The sequence below is a fragment of the Rhinolophus sinicus genome, linkage group LG02, assembly GCF_036562045.2.
Source record: "Rhinolophus sinicus isolate RSC01 linkage group LG02, ASM3656204v1, whole genome shotgun sequence".
NCBI lineage: Eukaryota > Metazoa > Chordata > Mammalia > Chiroptera > Rhinolophidae > Rhinolophus > Rhinolophus sinicus.
The window spans coordinates 142,837,365-142,851,489 of NC_133752.1; the positions used below are offsets into that span (position 1 = coordinate 142,837,365).

General features: G+C 35.2%; 1 protein-coding gene across 3 annotated transcripts in view; it reads right to left on the reverse strand.

The window, feature by feature from the left end:
• SLC16A7 (solute carrier family 16 member 7) overlaps positions 1 to 14,125 on the reverse strand; it is a 156,275-nt gene that overhangs the window by 91,398 nt on the left and 50,752 nt on the right. Inside the window, exon 1 of one of the 3 annotated variants that reach the window (XM_019742387.2) lies at positions 5,176 to 5,316. The exons of the other annotated variants lie outside the window; for them this stretch is intronic. The gene's annotated coding sequence lies outside the window, so the exon portion shown is untranslated. Of the gene's footprint in view, positions 1 to 5,175; positions 5,317 to 14,125 lie in introns of those variants that run through there. 3 annotated transcript variants of the gene reach the window in all.

A 14,125-nucleotide genomic window follows, 5' to 3' on the forward strand; every position in this document is an offset into this window, starting at 1 on the left:
AATAAGATTTAATTATTTAATCAATAACTATATTATGTAAACACTATGGGCATGGCACTATTCTCGGCATTGGGAATAAGTAATAAACAAAACAGACTAAAATTCCTGGTCTCACAGAGCTTACTTACATTCTAGTAAAGAAGAAAAGGCAGAAAAGAAACAAATAAGTGAAAATGCAAAGTATTTCCCATGATGACAACCACTATGGAGTAAAATAAAACCGAAAAGGGAGATCGTAAGAGCTGGAGGTAAGATGGTGCTATTTTAAACCTGGTTGGTCAGAGAACGCTTTACAGAGAAAGCCTCACTGAGAAAGCGACATTTAAACAAATATCTAGAAAGGTGTGAGTACAAAAAAAAAGGATGTCTGGAGGAAGAGCTCCTGGTAGGTGGCAGAACATACGCAGTCCTTGAGGTTGCAGTGTGCCTGGCAAGCCCAAAAGGAAATCGATATAGAGGCACACTGTAAACAATAAAAAGCTATGCAAAGAATAGTTATGATGTTAAAGTTATTTTAACAGAACTATCTGGTTAAGTGGGAAACAGAGAAATGTATGACCCATGGATTTAGGTCTCCAGTATATGAAGTCAAGTCTCCAAGAGCCTCTGAGTCATAGAAGAAGGAAGAAAAGTTGAGGAGACAAACTATAAAAAGCAGAAATATTAGTTTTCCCTAGAAATTTTCCAAATTCTCAGTCAATTCTCTTTTATCTGAAAAAAGAAAGAAAGAAAAGAAATGACAGGAAGAAAGAAACACTGCAGAAAAATATGAACCGCTTCTCCATATCCTCTCTTCTACACATCCCACCAGTGATGGTTAATTATATGTATCACCTTGGCTCGGCTCTGGTGCCCAGTTGTCTGGTCAAACACTGATCTAGATATTTCTGTAAAGGTATTTTGTAGATGCAATTAACATTTACAGTGAACTGACTTTAAGTAAAGAAAATTACCCTCCACCATGTAGGTGGACCTCCTGAAATCAGCTGAAAGCCTTAAGAGCAAAAACTGAGGTTTCTCAGAGAAGAAAGAATTCTGCCTCAACACTGTAACAGAAATCCTGCCTGATTTTCTAGCCTGCTGGCTGGTCTTACGCACTTGGTCTCCAGACTGCAACATCAACTCTTACATGAATTTCCAGCCTGCCTGCTTGCCCTACAGATTTCATACTTGTCAGCCCCCATAATCGAATGAGCCAAGTCCTTAAAATTAATCTTATTTTTCCTCCTCTGGAGAACCCTGACTGATACAGATTTTGGTACTGTAACATGGAGATAATGCTGTAATAAGTACCTAAAACTGTGGAAGTGGCTTTGGAATTTGGTAATGGGTAGAAGCTGGAAGAAGTTTGAGGAGCTTAATTGTAAAAGCCTAGATTGTCTTGAACAGAACGTTGTTAGAAATATGAACATTAAAAGACACTTCTGAAGAGGTCTCAGATGGAAATAAGGAACATGCTATTGGTCACTGAAGGAAGAATGATCCTTCTTATAAAGTTGCAGAGAACTTGGCTGATTGTGTTCTGGGTAGAAGTAGAAGTTGTAAGTGATGAACATGGATATTTAGCTGGGAAATTTCCAACAAAACGTGGAAGGTCTAGCGTGGTTTCTCCTTGCTGTGTATAAGAAAATGGGAGATGAAAGACATAAATTGAAGTAGATATTGCTAAGCAAAAAGGAACCAGAACTGGATGATTTAGAAAATTTTCAGCCTATACAGACAGTGTGCTCTAAAAACAGGGTCAAGAACAACCATTTGCTAAAAGGATTCGGTGTGTGACTCGTGGGTCCAATCATCTATCTCAGCAGAAGTGAGGGAGAGAGATGCAAGTATCCAGGAAAGCTCTGTGGCAAACCCTTTGGTCTGATGGCTTGGATACCATGAATTGCATAAGAAGTGGAAAAGGCTTTAAAAAAAAAAAAAAAAAGTTATACCAACACAAACACTGCCTGCCTTGATTGAAAGAAACAGAGACAGGATGAAATGAAGAAAGAGTGACTGCAGGGAGAAGCACAGGTGCAGAGACCTCGGATAACGACCTCTTCAGTCCCAGAGGGTGGAGCTACTTCCTCAGCTCTAGCCGCTGCCAGGGCTGAGAGTGTGAGACCACCCCAGCAAGAACAGAGAGGGAGGGCATTGGCCACAGAGAACTGTTTTCCAGCCTTAAACCTAAGGGAATTTGCTAAGCTGCAAACTCGCTTTAGCTCAGTGACCCTTTTTTCCTTCCAATTTCTCCCTTTTGGAAATAGGATGGCTATTCCATATCTGTCCCATTGTCATATCTTGGAAGCAGATGACTTGTTTGCTAGGCTGCAAGGCCATAGATGGAGTGGAATTTTGCCACTGGATGGGCCATACCCCAAGTGTCACCCAAAACTGACTAAGAATTTGGACTTAGAATCAATGTTGGAATTCTTAAGACTTTGGGAAATGTTGGGATTGGGTTCACATATTTTTTGCATGGGGAGAACTTGAGTTTGGGATGGGTCAGGAGGCAGACTATTATGTTGAATTGTGTCCCTCAAAAAATATATATTTAAATCCTAACTTCCAATACCTCAGAATGTGACCTAATTTGTAAATTGGTAATGTGATTTGTTAAGATCAGATCATGCTCGAGTAGGGTGGACTCCTAATCCAATATAACAGGTGTCCTTATAAGAAGATGGCCATGTAGAGATCCAGAAACACAGGGAGAATGTCGCCTAAAGATGGAGGCATAGATTGGAGTTACGCTACCACAAACTTCGGCTAGCAGAAGGTAGAAGAGGAAAGGAAGGGTCCTCTCCCAGAAGCTTCCAAGAAAGCACAGCCCAGCTGACACTTCAATTTCAAACTTCCAGTCTCCAGAACTGAGAGAGAATAAATTTTTATTGTTTTAAGCCACCTAGTTTGTGGTTCTTTGTTATGACAGCCCAAGGAAGGGCTCTATAAGGATGTATAGTCTACAAGGTAAAGTTTTATATATGTTCCCGTGATTCTCATACTAACTACTATTGTTATAACTCCTAGTCATCGCACACTTAACAGAGGCTCTTATAGGTTATGTGATTTCCCCATGTCAACAAAGCAACTTAACTGTGATGCTGGGATTTTGAGCTCCGTTTGCCGACACATTTACAACATTGAAAATACTGGTACTCTCAGTCTCCCTCCTTTTTGGATAGACCTTGTGTGTTTGTATACGAATGTGTGTGTGTGTGTGCATGTGTGTGTGTGTGTGTGTGTGAGAGAGAGATATCTAAGGGTAACTGACAGAGACCCTTGGTGAACTTTTTAGCAATTCATGGAATATATCTGATAATAGGCTAAAGGAGGAGAGGCAAACTCTTTGATGGTAAGCTGATTTGCATAATCAATAGAAAACTGAAGTAGGTGACTATCCAATGGAGTGAATAGCACCTACATAGTAACATGCGTAAGCCAGGTTCTGAATGTAAGTATCTAATAATAAAAGATGACGTGAAGAGTCTACTAAAAACATGATAAGAAATCTATACATATTGAACTTAAAAAGCCATTGTCTTAATAGACAGGGTCTCAAACTTAATTTTGTAATCATCGTTAAGTTAAATAATTGTTTTAGATTTAGACTGTATGCAGATAGCTTCAAACTTTAAATGAAGACACTTCATATTTATTTGTATACTTTGATTTGACTCATATTTTAAATTTCCTTAATTAGTGAAACTTCAGCCACCTAAACGTTTAACTTATAAATTATGAATCTGTCAGCATGGATTTAGTGTGTATGAAAACAAAAACTGGCAGTATTCTCTTCTCTAACTTTGAGAACATAAATATATAAGCAAATCTATATACAGACAGAAGGACTAGATTAAATAAACTATAATAAATTAATATGTTTAAATTTTAGCAGTGCCAAGGATGAATCTGGAAAATATCACTCCACAACTACACCTTAAATGCCAGTGCTTATTTTGCTACACCTCCAAATGGAAATGTAGTAAGGGATAAAATATGATTTCCCTTTCAAAACCAGCATAAACATTGACTAATAAACCATTAATTCTATTTGTCAGCTGGTAAATAGAGACTTTAATTCTAGTCCCAGCACTCCCAGTAGCTGTTGTTACTTGCCCTCTCTAGACTCAGTTCCTCATCTGTAAAATGTGATGTTCTTCAAGGTTCCTGCTAGCTCCACATTTCAATTATATAAGCATCAATCATTGTCTGACATTTAATTTCAGTTCAAGAGAAATATAAATGGAAAACTGCATATCTAACCACAGTAACATTTAGTTTTTGATGCTTGCTTGTCTTTATCACTTGAGTCTAAATACAACCAAAACAAGTTTCCCTGGCCTTGGATACCTGCTGAATAAAGATAACAATAACCAGATACTCTAGAAAGAACTGAAATTCTCTATATGAATTCATCTAATTGATGGCTTCGGTGGTTTAAGCAATGTATCTCTTTATGTTGGGAACTTGACGCAGAATATGATTACTCTGTATAAAGCAGATACTCTTATTTTTAGAAACCAACTTTGAAAACGGAAAAATTTAGTAAGCAATGTCTTTAATTACATCTAAATTATGGCATCACCTGAAATATAACTATGTATCTTGCCATAATACAATCCCAAATGTTTGGGGAATAAGTTGCCTAACCCCCATAATAAAGCCCAATTTACTTTTACAATTTTTTCAGCAAAGTACACATAGATATTTATAAATTATTATGATTCAGAAAAAGAAAACTAAGATTACTTTTTATATTGTCATATAATATCAAGTAAAAATGAAATTTTAGTGATTCAAGATTCAGTGCTATTTTCAAAATTTCAAAGTTAGGCAAAATTTAAAATTATCCTGACTAATGAAGACTTGGCAGACTATATAATGTACTATATTATTTTAAATTGTGATTAATACATCTGTTAGCCAAGAGGTTTAAGAATGACAATAGTTTCATAAAAAAACATTTAAAAATTGTTTCCCTAATACAAGCATAGAATCCTTCATTAGCTTTAACTCAGTACAACTCAAAAGCAAAATATTTTTTGTCAGCCAACATTTATAGAGTTTTTTATTATTCTTTTGTTAGCTTAGAACATGAAATCTAACACTGATATTAAAGGACTGAAAAAAAAAGTCTATAATCTACAGTATAGCTTAACATGGCTATAATTTGTATAATTTAAAAATTACCTGAATAGATAAAGAACATGAATTTGACACTTTTCTCAGGGCTTAGAGCTGAAAACAGAGGCAACTGATCATTAACTTTTAGCCAGAAGCAACCTTGCATACATATCTCAAGAGACTCTCTGCTTTGCCCTTCCCTCTTTCGTTTCTCAAATAGGGGAAAGGTAGCTCTCTCTCTTCTTGAACTTAACTTTGACATGCACAATTAGTTCATACTTTTCACAGTTAAATTTAACTTGGCTTAAATTATATTCTGGGTCAAAGAAGGTGAGCAAGTCTGGCAATCCGAACTGCTAAATGTAATCTTCTGATTCTCTTTCTCTGATGTTGATATAGTCACATTTTCAAGTGTATGTACAATCACATGATTTAATATCAAGTATAGTACTATAATATATACAGAATGTGTCGGTGAATCTTCACCATTTCTCAGACTAGATAACTCAGTAAATCATAAACAATAATAAAGGGGTCAAGGTCATGGGCTGAATCCCTTGAGAGTCATTTATTAATAGTTTCATTTTGCTGCTTAATCACACAAGTCACTCCTAACTCGGCCAGTCATTCTGTAAATGCATGCTCCTATCACAACAGTCCTCCCTAAGAGTGATGGTGAATCTGATGGTAGGTCAGTGTTGCCATTTTTGTTTTTGAAGAAATTACAGTAACCTTTAGAGAAATAAAGAGCTATTGTTTATTGAGGATTTCTCATAGTATAGGTAGGTATTTTACCAAACAACTTACATCCATGATCATTCTCTAAACCATATAAGATAGACATTATGCTACATATTAAGCATGAGGATACTAAAAGCTCAGAGTTTTGATTACTTATGTAAGGTCAGGTAGCTGATGCCTAGATATTGGGTCCTGAATTCCAATTCTAGTTTGTCTGGATCCAAGGTCCACTGAACAGCAGTCCAGCCTTTCTGTGGTCAGTGGGTGAGGGGAATCTGATTTTTCATGTGAAAGATGCCAATATTTAGCATTAAGCAATAGTTGTAAAATATGCTTCCCAAAGATTTTAATAAGCTGCATATCTAAATGTATATAACAGTTACAATAATATCATATGTAATATCATAAATAATCTCTGGACACTTCATCTAATTTAAGCAAATAAAGCAAACATTTTTACAAAATAAGATGTAGTATTTTTCTGTCTCTTCTATTAAAAACTTTAGTTAAAAAAATAAAAGAAAATAAAATAAAAACATCAGGAAATTTTGCCTAGTACAAAATTAAACATACACTGAGATTGTAATAATACTCGTACACTGAACAAATCGTGCTATGGATTGCACAATTATGTAACACATCTGACAATCAAAAACAGACAATACCTTTACTGAGAACTTTTCAAATATCTTTGTCCCAACACAGCAAAGTGCTTAGTAGCTAGCAAGTGTTCAATACATTTATGTGGGGTAAAATTAGCTGATATAATTTAGGTGATTAATCAACTAAATATAACTCCATTTTGTACTCTGTAGAGACACCTCAAAGGAGTTTCTTTTCCAAAAAAAGTGGAGGAATAAAATCTCAGTGAAGTTGTTTGCTTGATCAACTACTTTGATATAATGTAAATATGACAATAAGACTATATGTTATGCAAATAAATGATTATTAACTTTATTAAGTAAACATGTTATTAATTACAAGAGCGCAAATTTAAAAAGCTCTTATATGTATAATTAATTTCTTAGTATTATCATAAAAGTTCTAAAGTTAAAAGAGAAACACAAAGATATGTCTAAGCTTGCTTATATAAAAATTATATTATCAAGAAAGTAATGACAACATAAGATCTATAAAAATTAGAATGCAGGAAGGTCAACAATATATTTTTTACTTATTTTGTATGTTTTGCTTACTAGTTTTTCTTTTATTAGTTTCAGGTGTACAAAGCAATGTAATAGACATTTACACAAAGTGATAACCCCCCCCCCAATCTAGTATGCCTCTGACATCGTATATAGCCCTTAGGATATGCTGTACGTCACATCTCATGACTATATGTATATTTAATTATAGTTGACATTCAATATTATTCTACTTCAGGTTCAGGTGTATAGCACATCGGTCAGGTATCTACACAGTCTATGAAGTGATCCCCCTGATGAGTCCAGTACCCACCTGGCACCCTACAGAATCTTTACAACATTATTGATTATATTCCCCGTACTGTATTTCATATCCCTGTGACTGTATTGTGACGGCCAATTTGTACTTTCTAATCCCTTCACCTCTCTTCCATCACTACCCCATACCATCTAGCAATCATCCAGTGTTTTTTGTTTTTTTCCCTATATCTCTGAGTCTATTTCTGTTTTATTTGCTCATTTATTCTGTTCTTTAGATTCTACATATAAGTGAGATCATATGGTATTTGTCTTTCTCAGTCTGACTCTTTTCACTTTGCTTATTGTTTTTTAAAATAGCCCAGAAATTTATTTGTTTATTTGATACATTTTATATAGAAAAGTTGGGACTGATTTTGCTTATTGTTATTACAATACTAAACCCTTAAAACTTACTATCCACGTGATGGAAACCATGGTATATTAACTTTACAGAGCCTGTTAGAAAAGTTTAAAGAGCTCTAATTATAAATTAAATATTTGTTTTCTATACGTAGAATTTATTTTTCTTCACATAAAATATTTATCCTACTGTTATTTTAACATCTTAAATATACATTTTTAGCACATCTACCAAAAATTCAAAATTATTTAATTTGAAATTAGTGTTTGCTGAAGCTGAAAAAAAATAGCAAATACAACTAACTGACTTTATTATGCAACTTTTGACACCTGTGCAATCACAGTAAAACTTTACAGTTTAGCTCATTTTTTTTACAAGGAATATACCTTAGTTAAATCACAGAGAAATCATGTTATTAACGTTAAAAAACTGAGTTCTGTGGGACGTGAAATAAATACAAACAGTCTTGTTTGCTACATAAACCTTTAAAAAAAGAAAAGCCGAATGCAGAAATGGCTTGTTTATCAAGAGCCCTGGGGAGAAAAGATCTGAAGGTGACTAACCTTTGCCAAGGTTACAAATTCTCAAGAGCAATTCCAAAAAATATGATAATGTGAGTTTGTGTTTTTTTTCTCTTTTTTATATTCCAACTTCCAAAATTCTTCAAAAATGCGGGTACACAGGAGAGAGAGGGAATAAAGTCTCAGGGGAGAACCTTGATGAATAGCATGTGTGCTCTTGGAACAGGTTACTAATTCTGCATTTGAAACACGACAATAAGTTCTTGGCAATGAATTTGTTTGTAGTATTATTCCCAAGTTCCAGGCAGCATTTGCACATTTCCCTTGTAAGATTGTGATGTTTTCTGCATTATGAAGAAGGAGTGAGAACGGAATTAATGTGGAAAACCCAAATTTTTCATCTGAATAAAAAGTGCAAAAAAATTCCACAGGGCAGAAATTTCAGGTGTATATTTTGGGTGAGAAAAGGCAGTAAACTAGTCAGAAGACACAAAGATAAAATTCCTCACAAATACAGTGGGATTCTTCTAATGCATTGCTTTTCTCATCGGGATAACATTTTTTCCATATTCATTTCCTGGAGAAAGCACCATAATCTTAGCATTCATTTAGCAAAACTGACTGTGAACATATTATTTTATGAATTCTAGAATTATAATGGAGCTATAAGTTGGCATATACAGGAGAAAGCATTCCAAGTTTATTCCCTGATTTAGTTAACCCTTAGAGTTATAATGTAAAAAGGACTTTTTTTTTAACCTTGATAAGCATAAAAGAAAAAAAAGTCTTGTTACATTTGTTTTCATGGAAGAATTCTTTTATGATCATAGGAAAATAGAATGGGAGCAAAGTATTCTACCATTTCAACAGATTTCCCCCTTTTTTGTTGACGACAGTGGCTCACGAATAGAATATAATTATTAGAAGTGATTTGAGTACATGGAACATTTAAGACCCTTTCTTCTTCGACTGTTATCCAGTCGATAGAAAATCTTACTATATTCAGCCAATACAGGAACCATGTTCAGAAAGAGAATTCTTTAAATATATCCTCTAGCCTGGAACCTTTGCTTTCTCTTAGCTCCCTGCCATCACCCTCCATATGCACTGTGGCCTCACAGCTTCCTATTAAATGAACCAACATTCTGCCAGTGACTCGGCTGGAAGTCTCAGAGCCAGCAACACCTTCTCCCCCTCACTGCTATCAAATCAAAGTTGCCAATCCTAGTAGATCCTATTCCACAAGGACTCAAACCTATTTCTTTTCCTTCTTTCCCACAGGCACCACTTAATTTTAATAAATTTGGTATCTTCCCAATTGCTATCCCAGCATCCAATCTCTCTACTTGAATAAAGCCTCAGTATCTTTGCCTAAATCATATAGTTAATATAAACTCAGACCATGACATGCTCCTAGTTAAAACTGGTAACTTCTCACCTCCCCTTTCCAACACGCACACACCACCACCATGTGTGCATATGTGTGCACGTGTGTACACACACACACACACATACTCACACACAAATAACAGGGGTATGTTATTTTGTAATGTGATCAAGTGTTTAGTTTCTACCTATTGTTATAGCCAATAATACCAACATAGGTGTTTTAACGAGCTTTACTATTTTTTTTTACTGCCATTAAAACCCATCATTTCTCCTGGTTTTAAAAACATTACAAATGCATTAGAAATTAAGAGAATGTGAGTACATAAAGGCAACATTACATCTACTAACCTATTCACCCCTCACCAGCAATGAGATTCTTACACACCTCAATAAGTTTTTATCTTTAGTAAAAGTTAATCAAAGCTTTAAATGTTTTTAAGTTATTTTAAATGAAAGTGTAAAGCTTTCAAATGCTTATGCCATGGAATATAAATAAGAAAACTAGAATGGTTATTGTCAAAAAGGCCACAAATAACAAATGCTGGCGAGGATGTGGAGAAAAGGGAACCCTGGTGCACTGCTGGTAGGAGTGTAAATTGGTACAGCCACTATGGAAAACAGTATGGAAGTGTCTCAAAAACTTAAAAATAGAACTGCTTGTATGACCCAGCAGGCCCACCTCTGGGTTTATAACCAAAGAAGATGAAATCACTATCTTGAAGAGATACCTGCACTCCCACGATCATTGCATCATTATTCACAATAACCAAGACATAGAAACAACCTAGGGTCCATCATCAGATAAATGGATAAAGATATGTAAAAAAGATGAAAATTCTGTCCTCTGTGACAACGTGCATGGACCTTGAGGGAATTATGCTAAGTGAAATAAGTCAGGCAGAGAAAGACAAATACTATATTTACAAATGGAATCTAAAAACATCGAGTAGAACGGTGGTTGCCAAAGGTTGAGGGATGGGGAAAGAAATGGGGAAATGTTGGTCAAAGAGCACAAACTTCCACTATAAGATGAGTAAGTTCCAGGGACCTAAGGCACAGCACGGCTATTATAATTAATAATACTGTATTGTATACTCAAAAGTTGCTAGGACAGTAGAGCTGTAATGTGCTCACCATAACAACAAAATGGCAATCATGTGAGTGACGGAAGGTTAACTAACCTACTGTGGTAAACATTTTGCAATTTACACGTGTTTCAAGTCATCACATTGTACACCTTAAACTTACACCATGTTATGCATCATCTCTTTCTCAGTAAAGCTGGGGAAAAATAAAGAAATGTGAAGTCATATGGCAAAAGCAGTTTGTAGGAGTCGTAACTATGCCCTAGGACTTGATAAAAGTCCTGTGGCTTCAATTGTTTTATTCCTCTCTGCTTCCCTGTGTGAACTAGATGCTCATGGTGTCGTCCTCAGCGGCACAATGAACATATGGACATTTTGTGCCTTTGTCTCGCCCTGTGACAGGCTCCAGCCTCAACCCCTGGGGAACAAGCTATTTCCTACTATTGTGTAGCGTAACTCCTTGCTGTCCTTCTTCAATCTATTCTAAAGGATTCTTGAGAAAAAGAAAAAGTATTGGGTTTAGTGTTAGAAAGCTTGGGTTCAGACCTACACTCTACTTCTTGCCCTGAACAAATTCTTAACCTCTCTGAGTCTCAGACTTCTCACCTACCTATTGGTTTCATATTTCCAAATGTAGACACTTCAGTCTGTTCCACGTCTGACTGATGAATTTGAAAGGAAAAAAACACAAACAAACAAAAACTAAGTACAGACATTTCTTTTCCATATGTGCCTTCCTATGGAGGAAGGTGCATTCTGGTTCGGTCAATACCATGTGGTAATTTTGCTAGAGAAGGTTCTGCTCATACAAAAGGAAAGCCTAAATTTTGGACATTAGTTCAAATTAGAATCTCTATTTGACCATATATCCAAGCCATATTCTCCACTTTAGCATCAGTTTTAAGAATCAAATAGATGAGACGAGGGGGCTAGCTGAATCTATTTGTTCCCTTATGTTAATGCATCAATTTAACCAACACTTAGTGAGCAGCTGGCATCCAAAAGCTATTATGTTATGAATAGTACAGATTCCAGAATAAATAAGCTAGGTTTTCTTTTGTCAAATAGTCACTCTTCTAGTGATGAAAGATAGATTCATATACAGTTAACAAGCCAGAATCATTAAAGGTAAAGTAGAGATATAAAGTTTTACTAGAGTTGCCATGTAATACAGTATATTGCATAGTTTAACTCATCACCTCACATATCCTACAGGTAAGAATCAAAATCATAAAACCTACTCAAGGCCTCTGCCATAACATCATAAAGCTATTTAGCAATGTTAAGATTTCATTATTAGGATAATAGCATAGAAAAGTCCCCCTGTATATGAAACAAATGTACTCATTATTAACCAGATATTCTACGGACACATTAGCAAGTGTGACCGATTTGGTCATAATAGGAAGTCTCAATTTATTATTTCTGGAGCATAACATGTATGGAGAAGACTAAAAGTTCAATTTAATTTTTTTCCTAGGTACAGACACTGCCAAAAGTATATAAAACTGGCCAATTCAGACTGAAAGAAAAAGCCTAATCATTTGGTCTTTAGCATTGACATCAACCCACAGAATCCACAATCTATGTGAAACAAATGACAACACAGTGAGCAGGTTAGTGGAAGTTTTAAATATGGAAAATATTGCTGTGCATGCTCTGTTTACCTCCCTAGTGATTTCTTTTTGTGGTTTCAAGGTAGAAAGGCATATAGAAGTCAAGGAGGTATTTGATGTGTAACTTACTTAAAACCTTCCTCTCATTCCAGTGACTTATTTTGCTCAAATAATTTCTTTTTCTTTTTTTCCTGCTACCCTTCTATCAACTGCTGGATAAAGTTAAGGCAAAAACAAGAAAGAGGGATATCCTTTGTAGGGTCAGTTTTCAAAAGTTTCTCGAAGACCACATGAAGATCTATATATATTTCCACACAGTTAAGTGCCCTGGAGAAAACCTTTTTTAATTTTCTGTGATTTTTAGCTGTATCCAGGCAAATGAAATGCTAATTAGTGAAGTGTGAAAAGAATGGGGTTCTAAAATACAAGTTGAAGGAATTGACTGAAGGGTACCGCTAAGATGCAAGATGTATTTGAGGAAAAACAGAAATCTCATTTAACTAAATGCACACAAGGTGTTTACCTGTGTCTGTTTCTTAACCACATACTCAATAGGCCTGTGATTGCAGTTGATGCTCAAGATATACAGTCTACTGTCTTAGCTCATAAGGAATAGGCAGGGATAAACCAGTTCCCTTAATAACAATGTATCCGAAGGAACAATACGAAGCATTACAAGGGACCTCAACAATCATATGCTTAGAATGAGACAAAAATTAACAAATCAAAGGGCCAAATACCCCCATGATTGACCTGATGACATGCTCGTATAAACCACTCAACTCTCAAACTTCTAATCTCACAGTATTTTAGTTTTCTGTTGCTACCATAACAAACTACCACAAACTTAGTGGCTTAAAACAACTAAATTTATTATCTTATAATTCTGTAGGTCAAAAGTCTCACAGGTTTAAAATCAAGTTATCACTAGGAGGCCTAGGAGAGAATTTGTTTCCCTACCTTTTCCAGCTTCTAAAAGTCACCCACATTGCTTGGCTTATGTCTGCATTCCTCCATTTTGAAACCATCAAGGTCAGGTTGAATCCTTTTCATGTTATCACCTCTCTTTTATTTATCAGGACCCTGATGATTACATTGGTCCATGCACTTAATCAAAGATAGTCTCAAGGACATCTAATTAGCAACTTTAGTTCTCCCTCACCATGGAACATAGCATTTTCATAGAGTGCAGCGATTAGGACATAGGGTGCCATGATTCTGCCTTCCTCACGGGCATACCAAGATTTGCTCAGGAACTTGAAGAAGAAGTATATGGAATACAACCATAGACTTGGTCTAGGAGCTGTTCATGACAAACAGGTAATACAATTTGGTGAATTTATCACACTACTCCTATAGTTAAAATATGTAGCAATCCAATGCAGAAAGGAAATTTGAGAAATTAAATATAGTTTCTGAAAAAATCATGTTATGGGAACATCTGATTTCAAATTCTCTGTCTTACAAGTTATACAATCTTGAACAAGACATACACAGTTCTGAGCATTAGTTTTCTCATCTGCACAATAGGGATAATAATTTCTGATCTGCTTTATACCAGGATTGTATTGAGGATCAAATTAGATTAAATCATGAGTGTGGAAACTCTTTTAGTAACAAAGCCCTATACAAATAAAATGTGACTATAAGAAATCCAAATACCATCATTTTTGTTTAAAATTAAGTTATTTTTTTTAAGTGCACCAAGGATAAAGATAAATAACACAAGTTAATACCTATAGCCTCCACATTTATTTTAAAGCCAGCATTCACATTGTAATAATAATATAATTCTTCTATTATTGAACTTTATCATTTATTACCTTTATAGTGTCCTTTTGATGAAGGGCTTATATTT